Raw genomic sequence first — 16,449 nt, 5'->3', positions numbered from 1 at the left:
GGCTCTATGTATTGGATCCTGTGGCTGATCCAAAGTGTGAATGAGACAGGTAACAAGCAGTGGTTGAAGGTGGCTGGCTCATGCTGGCTCTATGTATTGGATCCTGTGGCTGATCCAAAGTGTGAATGAGACAGGTAACAAGCAATGGTTGAAGGTGGCTGGCTCATGCCGGCTCTATGTACTGGGTTCTGTGGCTGATCAAAGTGTGAATGAGACAGGTAACAAGCAATGGTTGAAGGTGGCTGGCCCATGCCGGCTCTATGTATTGGATCCTGTGGCTGATCCAAAGTGTGAATGAGACAGGTAACAAGCAGTGGTTGAAGGTGGCTGGCTCATGCCGGCTCTATGTACTGGGTTCTGTGGCTGATCAAAGTGTGAATGAGACAGGTAACAAGCAATGGTTGAAGGTGGCTGGCCCATGCCGGCTCTATGTATTGGACCCTGTGGCTGATCAAAGTGTGAATGAGACAGGTAACAAGCAATGGTTGAAGGTGGCTGGCTCATGTCGGCTCTATGTGCTGGGTTCTGTGGCTGATCAAAGTGTGAATGAGACAGGTAACAAGCAATGGTTGAAGGTGGCTGGCCCGTGCCGGCTCTATGTGCTGGGTTCTGTGGCTGATCAAAGTGTGAATGAGACAGGTAACAAGCAATGGTTGAAGGTGGCTGGCTCATGTCGGCTCTATGTGCTGGGTTCTGTGGCTGATCAAAGTGTGAATAAGACAGGTAACAAGCAATGGTTGAAGGTGGCTGGCTCATGTCGGCTCTATGTGCTGGGTTCTGTGGCTGATCAAAGTGTGAATAAGACAGGTAACAAGCAATGGTTGAAGGTGGCTGGCTCATGCCGGCTCTATGTACTGGGTTCTATGGCTGATCAAAGTGTGAATGAGACAGGTAGCAAGCAATGGTTGAAGGTGGCTGGCCCATGCCGGCTCTATGTACTGGGTTCTGTGGCTGATCAAAGTGTGAATGAGACAGGTAACAAGCAATGGTTGAAGGTGGCTGGCCCATGCCGGCTCTATGTGCTGGGTTCTGTGGCTGATCAAAGTGTGAATGAGACAGGTAACAAGCAATGGTTGAAGGTGGCTGGCTCATGTCGGCTCTATGTGCTGGGTTCTGTGGCTGATCAAAGTGTGAATAAGACAGGTAACAAGCAATGGTTGAAGGTGGCTGGCTCATGCCGGCTCTATGTAATGGGTTCTATGGCTGATCAAAGTGTGAATGAGACAGGTAACAAGCAATGGTTGAAGGTGGCTGGCCCATGCCGGCTCTATGTACTGGGTTCTGTGGCTGATCAAAGTGTGAATGAGACAGGTAACAAGCAATGGTTGAAGGTGGCTGGCCCGTGCCGGCTCTATGTACTGGGTTCTGTGGCTGATCAAAGTGTGAATGAGACAGGTAACAAGCAATGGTTGAAGGTGGCTGGCCCATGCCGGCTCTATGTATTGGGTTCTGTGGCTGATCAAAGTGTGAATGACACTTCAGTAAACCAGAGATTTAAGTGCTTTGAAGACAGTGCTCAACTGCCTTTTAGCTGGAACTGATCTATATAAATACCACATTCATGCATAAATACATGCATTCATACAAGCGTATGTCCATACCCTCTCTATGTATTATTATGTATTACAAGTTTTGGATCAACAGTCAAACTTTCTTTTAGTCCAGATCTATAAGGACCTTAAGCGGAGTGAAATAAGATGTATGCATCTGGTCTCACAGGTGAATGATCCACAAAGTATCAACCAGCCCCAGATTTTGATTAAAGATAGCATAATGTGTAGCTATGTAGGCAAGACTGGCTATTTCGGGACATATAAGATATCCATGGTGATAAATGAGAATTGATTAAAATTCCTCCTATAAAATATTTTTTGTGTGTGTCCAGCTGGGAACATTCACTTTTTTGCAGCAAATTGACTTTGGTCTCATGCGCTACGAATTGCGCATGTTAGCTGAAATGAATATGAAGCATCCCTCCCAATTTCAGTTTACTGCAGTAAATGTCAATTTGATGTTTGAAAATAGTATGAAACTTTTTTTCGCAGGTCCTGAAATTCTGGAAGCACTTCTCAGTGTTTGCAAGTCTCATGGAGATTGTGAAGAGAATACATTTGAACAGGTCGACCCATTTTATGAACTGTTTTGCTCTATTAAGCATCTGAATGTGTTAAAAGACCATTTCAAGGGACAGAACCAACTAAATCAGTGATGTATAGGCATGCATTTTTAATGGAAGATGTCAGGGTTTTGAAGATATTTAAGACGTCTTGCCGTTTATGTGTGTATAAGCATTGACAAATTTATACCAGTAGCATTTACAAGTATTGGTAACTAACATTGACAATATCCTTAAAAACAATAGTCTGCTTCATCGGAGACCTTGTGAGCGAGTATGGGCTGGAGGACTTCTCTCCGAAGGCTCCTCAGAACCGATTGCAGCTGGATTCTCTCTCATGGTCAGACCTTAAAGATTACAGATTGGGAAAACTACCGGGAAAAAAACAAGTGGAGATTAGATGTGACGACTGCACAACATTCTATTGGTATTTGCAATTCTTCAGTCTTTTTTTTTAAGAGACCATCATAAATTTGCTCAAACTTAGACATAGATCATTCATTGTATAAAATGAAGAGTGAGTTCCAAGAAATGATGTAACTTTCTTCAGCTATATCTCAGGTTATAGATTTTTGGCACATTATGTTCCTGTGAGACAATTTTACTAGACCCCGCTTGACCTCCTTGTTCCTCAGAGTGTAGATGATCGGGTTTAGTGCCGGAACAAATGATTCATAGAACAAAGCCACTGATTTGTCAGTTTCTGATGAGGTGGCTGACTTGGGTTTCAGATAAACCACCATGGCGGTTCCATAGAAGAGACTCACAACGACCAGGTGGGACCCGCAGGTAGTGAATGCGTGTCGACGGCCGCCTCCTATTGGCATTCGTAAGATGGTGGTGATGATCCGAGCATAGGTGAAAAGAATCCAGGCAAATGGAGCAAAAAGATTGATGAGGGACAGGGCAGGGGTGCTAAAATCAGAACTATTGTCCATGCAAGTTATCCGCGAGAGAGCTTGGTATTCACAGAATGTGTGGTCAATGATGTTATGACCACATAAATGTACAAAAGGAATATACAGGACAGTTGGCATGGCATAAATGAACCCAGCTACCCATGCGGCGATAGATAGTTTGATACATGCTTGATAGGTCATAATCTGTTGATAACGTAAGGGTTTGCATATAGCAATATATCGATCGCATGCCATCACCACCAGAAGGAAACATTCCGCTTCTCCCATGGCGAGGGAGATGTACATTTGGGTTTTACAGAGAGGAGCACTGATGGCAATCTGTGAAGCAAGGAGACCTTCCAGGACTGTGGGGGAAATGACGGATGAGAAGCAGATGTCCAAAATTGACAAGTTGCCAAGGAAGAAGTACATGGGGGAGTGGAGTTGGCCATCAGTGATAATAATTATGATGAACAAACTGTTTGCAGTGATGGTAACAAGATAGACTATCAGGAGCCCCACAAATAACATAATCCTGGTTTGAAGGTGATAGGAAAATCCCAGGAGAATGAATGTAGTCACTTGAGTTTCATTTTCGCTTTCCATTGGTCCTCACCTTGTCTGAAAAGAGTAAAGAATCAGCAGATATCATTCAAACAAATCTAAAGCCTCAACTCTAGAAACTCTAATTCATATTTATAAGAGCACAAGATATCCAGTAAACATAAATGATGTGTTTCAACAAGCTGAAATGCAATAATACAATTATGTTTAAGAGGAATATTATCCCAAGGTGTCAGATGAACTATGATTATTTTTATTTTTCTGTTCCAGATATTCCTTTAAGCTCATATTGTGCTCACTGGCATATATTACTTTACTTATTCTCTTGATCTTCACTTCTGTTGCTGCTCTAGGGCCTATGTCTGTTCCAGTCTCCATATACTGTGTGTGACATGAGAAGCTGTTTTCTCTTGCACAGTTAAGGGTAAATAAAGCATGGTCTGTCAGTTGACAGTCAGTTTGCATGTGGCAACAAGGCATATGATTACTGTAGGGTGCACAGTATCCCATGGCATGTGCAGCGGGGCCCACGTGTCCGTGTTCCAGCAGTTAATAGTGTATCTGGATAAAATGAGTGACACACTATAGTGATGGAGTGGTGTGGCTCACTGGTTAGAGGCGGCAGACCCGGAAGCAGAGAACGGCCTGGGACCAGAGTTCAATTCCCGATGCGGCAGGGTCGTGGACCAGGGTCAGCAGACTCAACAATTCTCGCCTCGGTGCCTACTCTAACCAGGGATCACACTCGGCAACTCTGGGCATTAGCTTGCCTCATCTCTACAACGGCTCCCCACAGACGCCGGGGATGCCTGGTTTTACCTTGGCGATACCCAGAAGGGACCATGTCACAGGGAAAGCCAGGACGGGTTCCCCAGCGGTCTTCAGCGCCGGGACGCCTACGGGTAGCTGTGCGCTTTACAAGTCCAACACATTACAAGTCCAACACATGGGTCGAATGCATGAATTCATATCAGCCACTGGTGATAAATCCGGGCTTCATTCCACATTGTTATTTTGCACTCCATTCCATCTCAATTTAGACCCATCCATATGCAAATGAGTCCTGTCCCACTCCAATGGAAACAGTCCATCCTATGTGCCAGGCAAGGTACTCTCTGGACTGGAACACAAGCAACCTAGGACCTGTTTCACCCTAGTTAGGGCTCATCAGCCAGGTATTGCTTGGTACCATCGGTGGTTGTATGACGGAACCCCACATGCATTTACCACACATGCCTTTACAATGCAGTTACAAACTCAACTGCAACATTACCACGCATTACTTTACCATGCAAATCATTACAATAACTTGCCTTAGGGGGTCCCTGGACTTTGGAATAGTATAAATTACTATTCCACTCCAGTCTACGCAACAGTAAGGAAGATGTTGGACTTAAACGCCAACAAAAGTCCAACAATGCGCCCCCTAAAGCAAGTTCTTGTAATGAATTGCAGGGTAAAGAGATGCATGCTAGCATCACAGTTGTGGTAGTGACTGCATTGGAAAGGCAGGTCAAGGTTCTAACCGTGGGGCAAAGGATGGTTTCCACCAGTGAAACCATGTGCCTGGAATCTATGTCTGAGAACACCTATCTACCTAGGCTGACACACTAATTATTCAAACAAGCATTAAAAATGCAATAGGTCTCGCAATAACGCGAGTCTGAACTATTAGCATTGTAAATGATTATGCCCTTTATTTTTGCGTTCTGGTTTTTGGAACATAAATAAAAGGCTTTGCCACTTACAAGGCCTATAGCTTAAATTTGCGTTAAAACGAGACCTATTGCATTGCAATGGTGGTGGTGCTGCTGAGCTTTCTCTGAATCTGCACCCACAATCTGCACCCACAATGTGCACCCACAATCTGCACCCACAATCTGCACCCACAATGTGTGAGTGGCGTTGCGTGTGTGAGTGGCGTTGCGTGTGTGAGTGGCGTTGCGTGTGTGAGTGGCGTTGCGTGTGTGAGTGGCGTTGCGTGTGTGAGTGGCGTGAGTGGCGTTGCGTGTGTGAGTGGCGTTGCGTGTGTGAGTGGCGTTGCGTGTGTGAGTGGCGTTGCGTGTGTGAGTGGCGTTGCGCGTGTGAGTGGCGTTGCGTGTGTGAGTGGCGTTGCGCGTGTGAGTGGCGTTGCGCGTGTGAGTGGCGTTGCGCGTGTGAGTGGCGTTGCGCGTGTGAGTGGCGTTGCGTGTGTCAGTGGTGTTGCGCGTGTGAGTGGCGTTGCGTGTGTGAGTGGCGTTGCGCGTGTGAGTGGCGTTGCGCGTGTGAGTGGCGTTGCGCGTGTGAGTGGCGTTGCGCATGTGAGTGGCGTTGCGTGTGTGAGTGGCGTTGTGCGTGTGAGTGGCGTTGCGCGTGTGAGTGGCGTTGCGCGTGTGAGTCGCGTTGCACGTGTGAGTGGCGTTGCACGTGTGAGTGGCGTTGCGCGTGTGAGTGGCATTGCGCGTGTGAGTGGCGTTGCGTGTGTGAGTGGCGTTGCGTGTGTGATTGGCGTTGCGTGTGAGTGGAGTTGCGCGTGTGAGTGGCGTTGCGTGTGAGTGGCGTTGCGCGTGTCAGTGGCGTTGCGCGTGTGAGTGGCGTTGCACGTGTGAGTGGCGTTGCACGTGTGAGTGGCGTTGCACGTGTGAGTGGCGTTGCGCGTGTGAGTGGCGTTGCGCGTGTGAGTGGCGTTGCGTGTGTGAGTGGCGTTGCGTGTGTGAGTGGCGTTGCGCATGTGAGTGGCGTTGCGCGTGTGAGTGGCGTTGCGCGTGTGAGTGCCGTTGCGCATGTGAGTTGGGTTGCGCGTGTGAGTGGCGTTGCGCGTGTGAGTGGAGTTGCGCGTGTGAGTGGCGTTGCACGTGTGAGTGGCGTTGCGTGTGTGAGTGGCGTTGCGCGTGTGAGTGGCGTTGCGCGTGTGAGTGGCGTTGCGTGTGTGAGTGGCGTTGCGTGCGTGAGTGACGTTGCGTGTGTGAGTGGCGTTGCGTGTGTGAGTGGCGTTGCGCGTGTGAGTGGCGTTGCGCCTTTGAGTGGCGTTGCGCGTGTGAGTCGAGTTGGGTGTGTGAGAGGCATTGCGTGTGTGAGTGGCGTTGCGTGCGTGAGTGGCGTTGCGTGTGTGAGTGGCGTTGCGTGTGTGAGTGGCGTTGCGTGTGTGAGTGGCGTTGCGTGTGTGAGAGGCGTTGCGTGTGTGAGTGGCGTTGCGTGTGTGAGTGGCGTTGCGTGTGTGAGTGGCGTTGCGTGTGTGAGTGGCGTTGTGTGAGTGAGTGGCGTTGCGTGGGTGAGTGGCGTTGCGTGGGTGAGTGGTGTTGCATGGGTGAGTGGTGTTGCGTGGGTGAGTGGTGTTGCGTGGGTGAGTGGCGTTGCGTGGATGAGTGGTGTTGCGTGGATGAGTGGCGTTGCATGGATGAGTGGTGTTGCGTGGATGAGTGGGGTTGCGTGGGTGAGTGGTGTAGCGTGGGTGAGTGGCGTTGCATGTGTGAGTGGCGTTGCATGGATGAGTGGCGTTGCGTGGATGAGTGGCGTTGCGTGGATGAGTGGGGTTGCTTAGATGAGTGGTGTTGCGTGGATGAGTGGGGTTGCGTGGATGAGTGGGGTTGCGTGGATGAGTGGTGTTGCGTGGATGAGTGGGGTTGCGTGGGTGAGTGGTGTTGCGTGTGTGAGTGGCGTTGCGTGAGTGAGTGGTGTTGCGTGGGTGAGTGGTGTTGCGTGGGTGAGTGGCGTTGCGTGGATGAGTGGCGTTGCGTGGATGAGTGGCGTTGCGTGGATGAGTGGGGTTGCGTGGATGAGTGGGGTTGCGTGGGTGAGTGGCGTTGCATGTGTGAGTGGCGTTGCGTGGATGAGTGGCGTTGCGTGGATGAGTGGCGTTGCGTGGATGAGTGGGGTTGCTTAGATGAGTGGGGTTGCTTAGATGAGTGGTGTTGCGTGGATGAGTGGGGTTGCGTGGATGAGTGGGGTTGCGTGGATGAGTGGGGTTGCGTGTGTGAGTGGTGTTGCTTGGGTGAGTGGCGTTGCTTGGGTGAGTGTGGTGTTGCGTGGATGATAGTGGGCTTGCGTGGGTGTGAGTGGCGTTGCGTGTCTGTAAGTGTTGCTGTGTGGGTGAAAGTGGCACAGAGCCTTTGATGTGGCCTGGCGCAGGAGAAATGCTGCTGCTGCTAATTAAATACAAGAGCGGCCGGGAAGCGGCCAGGAAACACAAGTACGGCCGGCCACATAATTAGGGGAGGAGAAGCCGCACAGCACACGCTGGGAGAAGCCCTTTGATGTGCTGTGCGGCCCCGATGCGCGCTCTGTGCTGGGGGAGGGCCATTAGCCTGAACTCGCGGCAAGATCAAACGAAGGGTGGGAGGGACATTGAGGAACAGGAACAGATGGCCATGAAAGTGTATGGGCCAAAAGCGCGTGACTGTACGTGCACTCGAAGAAAACTCCACGAAAAAAAGCGGTGGGGTTGCGCGTGTGAGTGGCATTGCGCGTGTGAGTGGCGTTGCACGTGTGAGTGGTGTTGCGTGTGTGAGTGGCGTTGCGTGTGTGAGTGGCGTTGCGTGTGTGAGTGGCGTTGCGCGTGTGAGTGGAGTTGCGTGTCAGTGGCGTTGCGCATGTCAGTGGCGTTGCGTGTGTGAGTGGCATTGCACGTGTGAGTCGCGTTGCGCGTGTGAGTGGCGTTGCGCGTGTGAGTGGCGTTGCGCGTGTGAGTGGCGTTGCGCGTGTGAGTGGCGTTGCGCGTGTGAGTGGCGTTGCGCGTGTGAGTGGTGTTGCGCGTGTGAGTGGAGTTGTGCGTGTGAGTGGCGTTGCACGTGTGAGTGGCGTTGCGTGCGTGAGTGGCGTTGCGTGTGTGAGTGGTGTTGCGTGTGTGAGTGGCGTTGCGCGTGTGAGTGGGTTGCGCCTTTGAGTGGCGTTGCGCGTGTGAGTCGCGTTGGGTGTGTGAGAGGCGTTGCGTGTGTGAGTGGCGTTGCGTGTGTGAGTGGCGTTGCGTGCGTGAGTGGCGTTGCGTGCGTGAGTGGCGTTGCGTGTGTGAGTGGCGTTGCGTGTGTGAGTGGCGTTGCGTGTGTGAGTGACGTTGCGTGTGTGAGTGGCGTTGCGTGTGTGAGTGGCCTTGCGTGTGTGAGTGGCGTTGCGTGTGTGAGTGGCGTTGCGTGAGTGAGTGGCGTTGCGTGGGTGAGTGGTGTTGCGTGGGTGAGTGGTGTTGCGTGGGTGAGTGGCGTTGCGTGGATGAGTGGCGTTGCGTGGATGAGTGGGGTTGCTTAGATGAGTGGTGTTGCGTGGATGAGTGGGGTTGCGTGGATGAGTGGGGTTGCGTGGATGAGTGGGGTTGCGTGTGTGAGTGGTGTTGCTTGGGTGAGTGGCGTTGCTTGGGTGAGTGTGGTGTTGCGTGGATGATAGTGGGCTTGCGTGGGTGTGAGTGGCGTTGCGTGTCTGTAAGTGTTGCTGTGTGGGTGAAAGTGGCACAGAGCCTTTGATGTGGCCTGGCGCAGGAGAAATGCTGCTGCTGCTAATTAAATACAAGAGCGGCCGGGAAGCGGCCAGGAAACACAAGTACGGCCGGCCACATAATTAGGGGAGGAGAAGCCGCACAGCACACGCTGGGAGAAGCCCTTTGATGTGCTGTGCGGCCGCGATGCGCGCTCTGTGCTGGGGGAGGGCCATTAGCCTGAACTCGCGGCAAGATCAAACGAAGGGTGGGAGGGACATTGAGGAACAGGAACAGATGGCCATGAAAGTGTATGGGCCAAAAGCGCGTGACTGTTCGTGCACTCGAAGAAAACTCCACGAAAAAAAGCGGTGGTTTGACAATCAGTTCGAGCACTTGAATTCTCGCCATTTCCCATTCCTTCGGAATGGTAAAAGACGAGACCTAAAAACCCTTTCAGTCTCACGGTCCCCCACTTAGAAATCTAGTAATGTCACCAGGCACGCCAATTCCACCCAACCACCTCACATTGTCCTTCCTGAAACCCCACGGCGCGAACTCCTTCGCAATTAGCTTCCCCCCTAACCTCCCTCCTAAAGCGAGATGAGACTTCAAGCATAGACTAATGAGACAGTACCCAGAAACACTTTTCGCGGACACATACCACTGCTCCTCCGAAGGGCAGATCAAGATGGATTTCATCTTCCACATCGAAAGACCAGACAACTGGAATGCCACTCTCAGATCACAACTTTACAGCTCTAAAACCACGACCACTCCGCATAGTTGCAAACTAACGTTCTCTCTCCCTAACCGCTCAGCTAGTGGCAGGAACAAGTCTGTGACCATCTACACTAACGGCACAGTCCTGACACAGGCAAACAATGAGAACCTAGAGGCCTTTGGCCTCCCCTTTTCCTCACTCCGAGCCGCTCTCCTCCACTCGCTTTGTTCTTCCCAATCAGTTCGAGCACTTGAATTCTCGCCATTTCCCATTCCTTCGGAATGGTAAAGGACGAGACCTAAAAAGGGATGGATGGAATGCTTCAATTAACCACCACTGGATTCAAGCAGGCCGGGCTGAAGACGGCTGAAATGCCAGAAACCGGTCCTCGGTAGCTTGTTTCTGGTCCAGGGAAGGCATGGCTTGGCAGTTCGGGCTGGACTGTTCCCATGAGGCACAGGGTCAGACTGATTTGCATATGGCCATGTCTGAACTGGGGTGGCTGAGTGAGCTAAAGAACGGTGATGGATTAAACGCAGATCAGGTGACTGGGGGTCAGTGCTTGTATTGTCAACGCTCCGTCCATCATTTCCTTTGGTTTATGCTTCAATTAACCCCAGCCACAGGTAATTACTTGGAGCTGCATCCCAGTCCATCATTGTTTTGCACACCATGTAACCTCAGTTTGGACCCAGCCATATGCCAACCAGTCTTTCCCCTGCTTCAGTGGGAACATGTTGCCCAAACTGCCAGCACAGGACCTCCCTGATCTGGAACACAAGCAACCTAGGAGCGATTTTACTGGTTGCTCTGAATATTGCTTGGTTCCCGTGTGCAAGAAGGTCAAGGTTGATTTACATGTGGTTGGGTCCAAACTGCGGTGGCAAGGTGTGTAAGATATTAATGGACTGGAATGCAGCCCTAAGAAATTATCAGTGGCTGAGATTTGTTCAAGTTTTCCACCCATCACTTTTTTGTTCACTTTAGTATGTCGGGCTAAGTGGAACGGGATGCCCAGACATGGGTCTTGTGCACACTGTGTCACTGGTACCATGCTATATCTGGTTGGTTAGCCCTAACTAGGGTGAAAACAGTCCTAGGATGCTTCTATCCTGGTTCAGGGAGTACTTGCCCTGGCAGTGCAGGCTGGACTACTCCCACTGGTGCAGGGTTAAGACTGATTTGGATTGGCTGGTTCCGAACTGAGGTGGGATGATGGCTGAGATTTATTCAAGAATTCCATCCATCCCTTTTTACTTCAGTTTAGGGTGTTGCTGTAATTCGGGACAGGTATGCCCAGACATGGGCCCCGTGCAGACAATGTCACTGGAACCACATTATACCTCGCTGATGAGCCCTAACGAGGGAAAAATCGATCTTAGGTTGCTTGTGTTCTGATTTAGGGAGGACCAGGCCTGGTAATTCCAGATGGACTGGTCCAGTTGGACAAGGTCAATGCTGATTTGCTTATGCCTTGGTCCAAACTGAGATGGCACAGTGATGATGGACTTGGATGCACCTCTGAGTAATCATCAGTGGATGAGATCTATTCAAGCATTGCATCCATCACTTTTGTGTTCACTTTAAAAGATGTGTAGTATTTATCTCCTGTGGTTGTCATATGTCTCTTACACTTCAGTCACTGTGCCTCGAGCCAGTGCAGCCCAGGCCTCCTTCGTTTATTGCTGTCTCCATTATGACAGCAGTTTATATTTGGAAAGCATATGGCTAAAGAGGTAAGACACTGAAATATGATAGGAGTTTTACTAGCTGAATAGTTTTTTTGAGGATACAATTTATTTTCTGAAGTTTAGCCACTGGCCCAATATGTGTATCTAGATCCAGGTACAGCAGGAAGGATCCCAAAAAACAGAGCAGAATGCACTTGGATTCATGAGGGGCCTAGCGCGTCACATGGCTTCCGCTAGGATACATTCAGTAATATTTGGGTGATAATTACCTTAATGCTGGCGTCCGTAGGTTTTTTTTTTTTTTAGCCCTGCTCTGGCATCTTTTGTTACAGTTATAATCTAGGGTCAAAGTTTACAAAGTTATGACACTATTGGCATTTGTAACTTCCTGCTCTCTACATGCAGGGATCACTATTCACCCATGCCATCCAGTATCCGGTCTATTTCCAGGAATAAAGGCTAGTCAGCAACAGGTGTGTCATAAAGCTGACAAAAGCACAAAGCAACATTCAGATCTCTATACACATCTTTACAAGACCCCACAGGATACTTGGAAATATCAGAAATCTCCTAGAAGAATCAAACGTCTTAGACATCAGATCCCTTCCTCAGGACTTATAAAATAGAGCAATATCACCATAAATAAATTGTGTCCCATGAGTCTTCTGCTACAACAATGTCTCCAAGACAAACACATTAACCGTCCGATAGGTGCTTTCTGGTGTTATTCTAAGTGCTGCTTCATCAGCTATCAGCATCAGAAGAATAGAAACAAGATACAAGAGAATACAGGGCAACAGCACTTACCCAAAATAGAGGGGACTGTCATGATGAAATTATATGAGAGACTCATTGAAGTCAGAGGGAGGACTATACTATGAGTTTGTAGAGATTTTGTCTAAATGTCTAAAACTATGATGCAATTGCTGAGAGAAGTAGCAAAGAAGCGTAAGTCAACTACACGTAACCACAACCAAGGGCAGAACCAGAAGGCAATAAGCAGAGATTTATGACACCCACAGCACAGGATGATGGGGAATGATGATAAGAGAGGTTGAAAATAACACACCTGTGGTAAAAATCAGTGAAGTGAATATACACACTGGACTGAACTTCATTCTTGGATTAGATCACCAAGGACTGTGACACAGAGCATCCTGGATGTTGAAGGAATGGCACGTCAGTGAGCCACCTGTAGGGTAAACCAGAGACCACAGGAAAGTAAACTATTACAGATCGGAATGAACTATTAGAACATATGAGCATGGTACGCGTACTGATTTCAACAGCCGATATTACTATGACTAGCACCCAAAAGATCAGGACTCCAGACAAGAGTTGCACGACAACACTGAAAACGACACCAGCCAGGAGATAAGGAGGGAAGAGAGAGAAGGTACCCAAGGGTAGTGAGTTTAACCAAATGCACACTAGGCCAAGGAACTGGACAGGAACCTATGGCGAGAGAACCAAGGAGTGAGTAACAACAGTCATGAAGGACAAGTGATCCGTTGGGAGCTGGTAGGCAGTAAGAGGAGGTCAGAGGACCACACAAGATGCCCCAGGCATCAGCCTTCTTCTCAAACAATATAGAAGGTAATGATTAAATGTCGGTATACAACCTTTACAACGCAACTTTTACAACGCACTACCATTACAACAAAACTTTTACAACGCAACATCAATTACAACGCATGCATTTACAACGCAGTCATTACAACGCATGACACTACAACGCACACCACTACAACGCATGCCATTACAACGCAGTCATTACAATGCATACCAATACAACGCATAGCATTACAACACATAGTACCCTTACACTATCCAACACTTACCCTACTGTTGCACCCCCTGGAGTTAGAATAGTAATTTTTACCCCTACACTATCCAACACTTACCCTACTGTTGCACCCCCTGGAGTTAGAATAGTAATTTTTATCCCTACACTATCCAACACTTACCTTACATGCAATGCAATGTAATGCGTTGTAATGGCATGCGTTGTAAAAGTAGTATGCGTTGTAGTGGAATGCGTTGTAAAGGTAGTTTCAAAGAATTCGTTGTAATGGCATGCGTTGTAATGGTGTGCATTGTAATGGATGTTGCGGTATAAAAAATGCGTTGTAAAGGTAGGCGTTGTAAAAGTATGCGTTGTAACGTCATACATCCTTAAATGTCCCAATTAGAGAAAAGGAATCCCCTTCTGGTTATCAAGAAAAATATACCAACTTAATGTGGCATGTCTACAAACAGCATCACAAGAAAGGTATGGAATGATGGGCACGTGTCCACACATAAGAAAGACGCATGGGGCTGAGACCGTTCAGCTGATTTTACTCTGCCGGTGTGGAGTGGAAGAGGTGTGGCGCAGCGGCCAGGGCAGCTGACGCTGGAAACTGGGGTTCACGGTTCAATCCCCGGCAGCAGGTTAGGGCAGCACCATGTGACTCTGGGCAATAGCTTGCTTAATTTTCCGAGGCCCCCCAGCACCAGGACACCACTTCAGAGGTAGCTGTGTACTTTACAAATACTGGTATTTCACGTATTTCATTGCAGTGTGAAAAACCAGCCCCTGCCTGCTTGTGCTAAACATCACTGGGAGCTGCTTTCTCCCTGACCTGGACATCGTGCGAGTGGCAGCGGCGAACCACTGTCAAGTAAAGCCACTGGGAACTCCATCACCAACAACTCCCAGGATCACCAGCTGTCTTCACTTAATCTGATTTAAGGGCCCCACAGTCCCAGCCCAGGCCAAGGGCGGGCCCATCATAGCCTGGAGGAGGCTGGGCTGCCCCCCCTCTTCGCTTAGCTTTTTTGTGAGGACCCACAGGGTACTGTTCTTAATTCCTGACTACCACCATTGGTTATCGCAGTCTCTCCAGTGCCTCTATGCCCTCCTACTGCTCTCATTGACTCCCTGTCAACATCCTTGCTGTCCATTATTTCCTGGAATGTGACAGGCCTTGTTACCAAGGTTAAACTCCCCGATTGAAATACTTATATGGATGCATATGATATCTGTCTGTTCCAAGAAACCTGGAGTCTGGAACCATTTTTCAAATGTAAATTGTATTACTCCCATGATACACGGCAGAGCCCATCCGCCCTCAGGAGGGTTGAATATGTGGATGAGACCAGGTTTAGCTTGCAAATCACAGGATCTGCACATTATGGCCATCTGTCTTGCTGTTGAAAATACCACTAGTTTTGACATATATAATGTCTGCGCTTGAGGGGTCAGGTTGGACTAAAATCTAACACCAGCACATCCTGGAAAACACCTGGTGACTAACAATTACTGTTCCCATATGGTAATACCAGGAGACTTTAATACTACATTCAAGCCCCTGGATACTGATGATACTAATCTAGCCAGAGAGGAGGATGAGACGTGGGGTATACCAAGCCTAGAACTGCCACCTATGAAAACAATAGACTGAGGCAGCCTTACAGCTCAAGGCACATTCAATGGAGTTTAGAGTTAAAGCAGTTTACAGCAGGACTGATTCCGACAGGAAAGGGGCAATGCATATGGCATTGTGATTTACTCAAGTTGCATTGATTACATTTAACTAGAAGTGAGACTGGTCAATCCTCAGAGATATGCGTGTTAATGCAAAGTTGGAGATTGGTCATAACCCTCTCAGCCTCTCCTTGGAATCATTTTGTGCTTGGAGATTAAGACACCTACACTGGTTTCCAGTAGAACGTACAACCCTCCAATGACATGCGATGCATCAAATGGTCTCAGGCTGTGAGTTCCCCAGACATTTTGTCTGCCATTAGCGAGGACGTGTCCTCCTGTTCAGCTCAGTTATCTGCTAGGACTTCTTGCGACGGAGACCACGGGATTTCCATTGACCTTCACAACAAACCTTCTCAGAAAATCCTATTACATTTTCATATTCATACGTCATCCTCATGCAGGTCTACCCCTATTCTGGTCCTTAGTAAAGTGGGCTAGTGACTGCAAGCACCCTCCCCCATAACTGTATTACCCCTTCAACTTGGTCTGATCATTTTGTGCATCTACATTCAGAGGGTCCCCCCTAAGTGCAGAGTGTGACAAGATCATCACCCTGGCTACCCTCTATGATGTTGGTCCAACCAAGGGCCTATTTAACCTTGCCGAGGCTTTCAAGGCTTTAGACGAAGTTACAATTGTTAGATGGGCAGGACCCGATGGAACCGCTGCTGATATATTTCTTCACAATAGATTAAACTGGGCCAGTTATATATTAACTCGCCAGCGGTGCCCTAATTCTGGGCAATGAGGTAATGCCCATATATAAAAAAAGCATTGGCATAGCCAATAGGTCTCGCTTTTTGGAATGTGAGTGTTTTGTACTATGATTTTATTCTGTAGTGAGTCGTATTATGTGTAGTGTATGTGTTATTTATTAATACGTGTTATGTAATTATATGGTTGTGGTAGAGGGGTAGTATAGCTGTGGCAGAGGGTAGAAAGGTTATAGCGTTAGTAGAGGGGTAGGAGAGGGATAGTAGAGGGCTATAGAGTTAGTAGAGGGGTATTCGAGGGCTAGAAGGATAGTGTATGCCAGTACTTTGGCACAAAAAGCCAAAACAAACAACGGAGTGGAAGGATGGCATAATGCTTTCCAGGCCACAATTGGAAGAGGACAGCCAATATTACATAAACCTATTGAAGCTATTAGAAAGGAAAACAGCTACCAAGAGCTCAGACTAGAGCAATCTCTAAGCAAAATTGGACCTAAACTAAGCAAACAAACCAAAACTGTGTATGAATACCACCAACATAAAACTAGGATGTACCCAAATACCCAAGATCTAAAATATCGAGACATAATTGCAAAATCAATTCTGTAAATTAAACCAAAAAGCAAGCTTTTGAAACATAGAAAACATTAAAAAAAAGATTTTCTCTTTTTTACTATTAATAAATATACTTTTGTCATAAAATTGTAACTATAGCTGAAAGTTACATGACATAATATAAATATTTAAAAAAATCCACAACAATAAAAAGAATTACTTACAGTTATGTAGCTGTAGAATGTCCTCACAAACGAAAATAAAAATAAAAACAC

Source organism: Lissotriton helveticus, chromosome 6, assembly GCF_964261635.1.
Source record: "Lissotriton helveticus chromosome 6, aLisHel1.1, whole genome shotgun sequence".
Classification (NCBI taxonomy): Eukaryota; Metazoa; Chordata; class Amphibia; order Caudata; family Salamandridae; genus Lissotriton; species Lissotriton helveticus.
The sequence above is the reverse complement of the archived record's forward strand: the minus strand, read 5'-3'. Positions refer to the sequence as shown.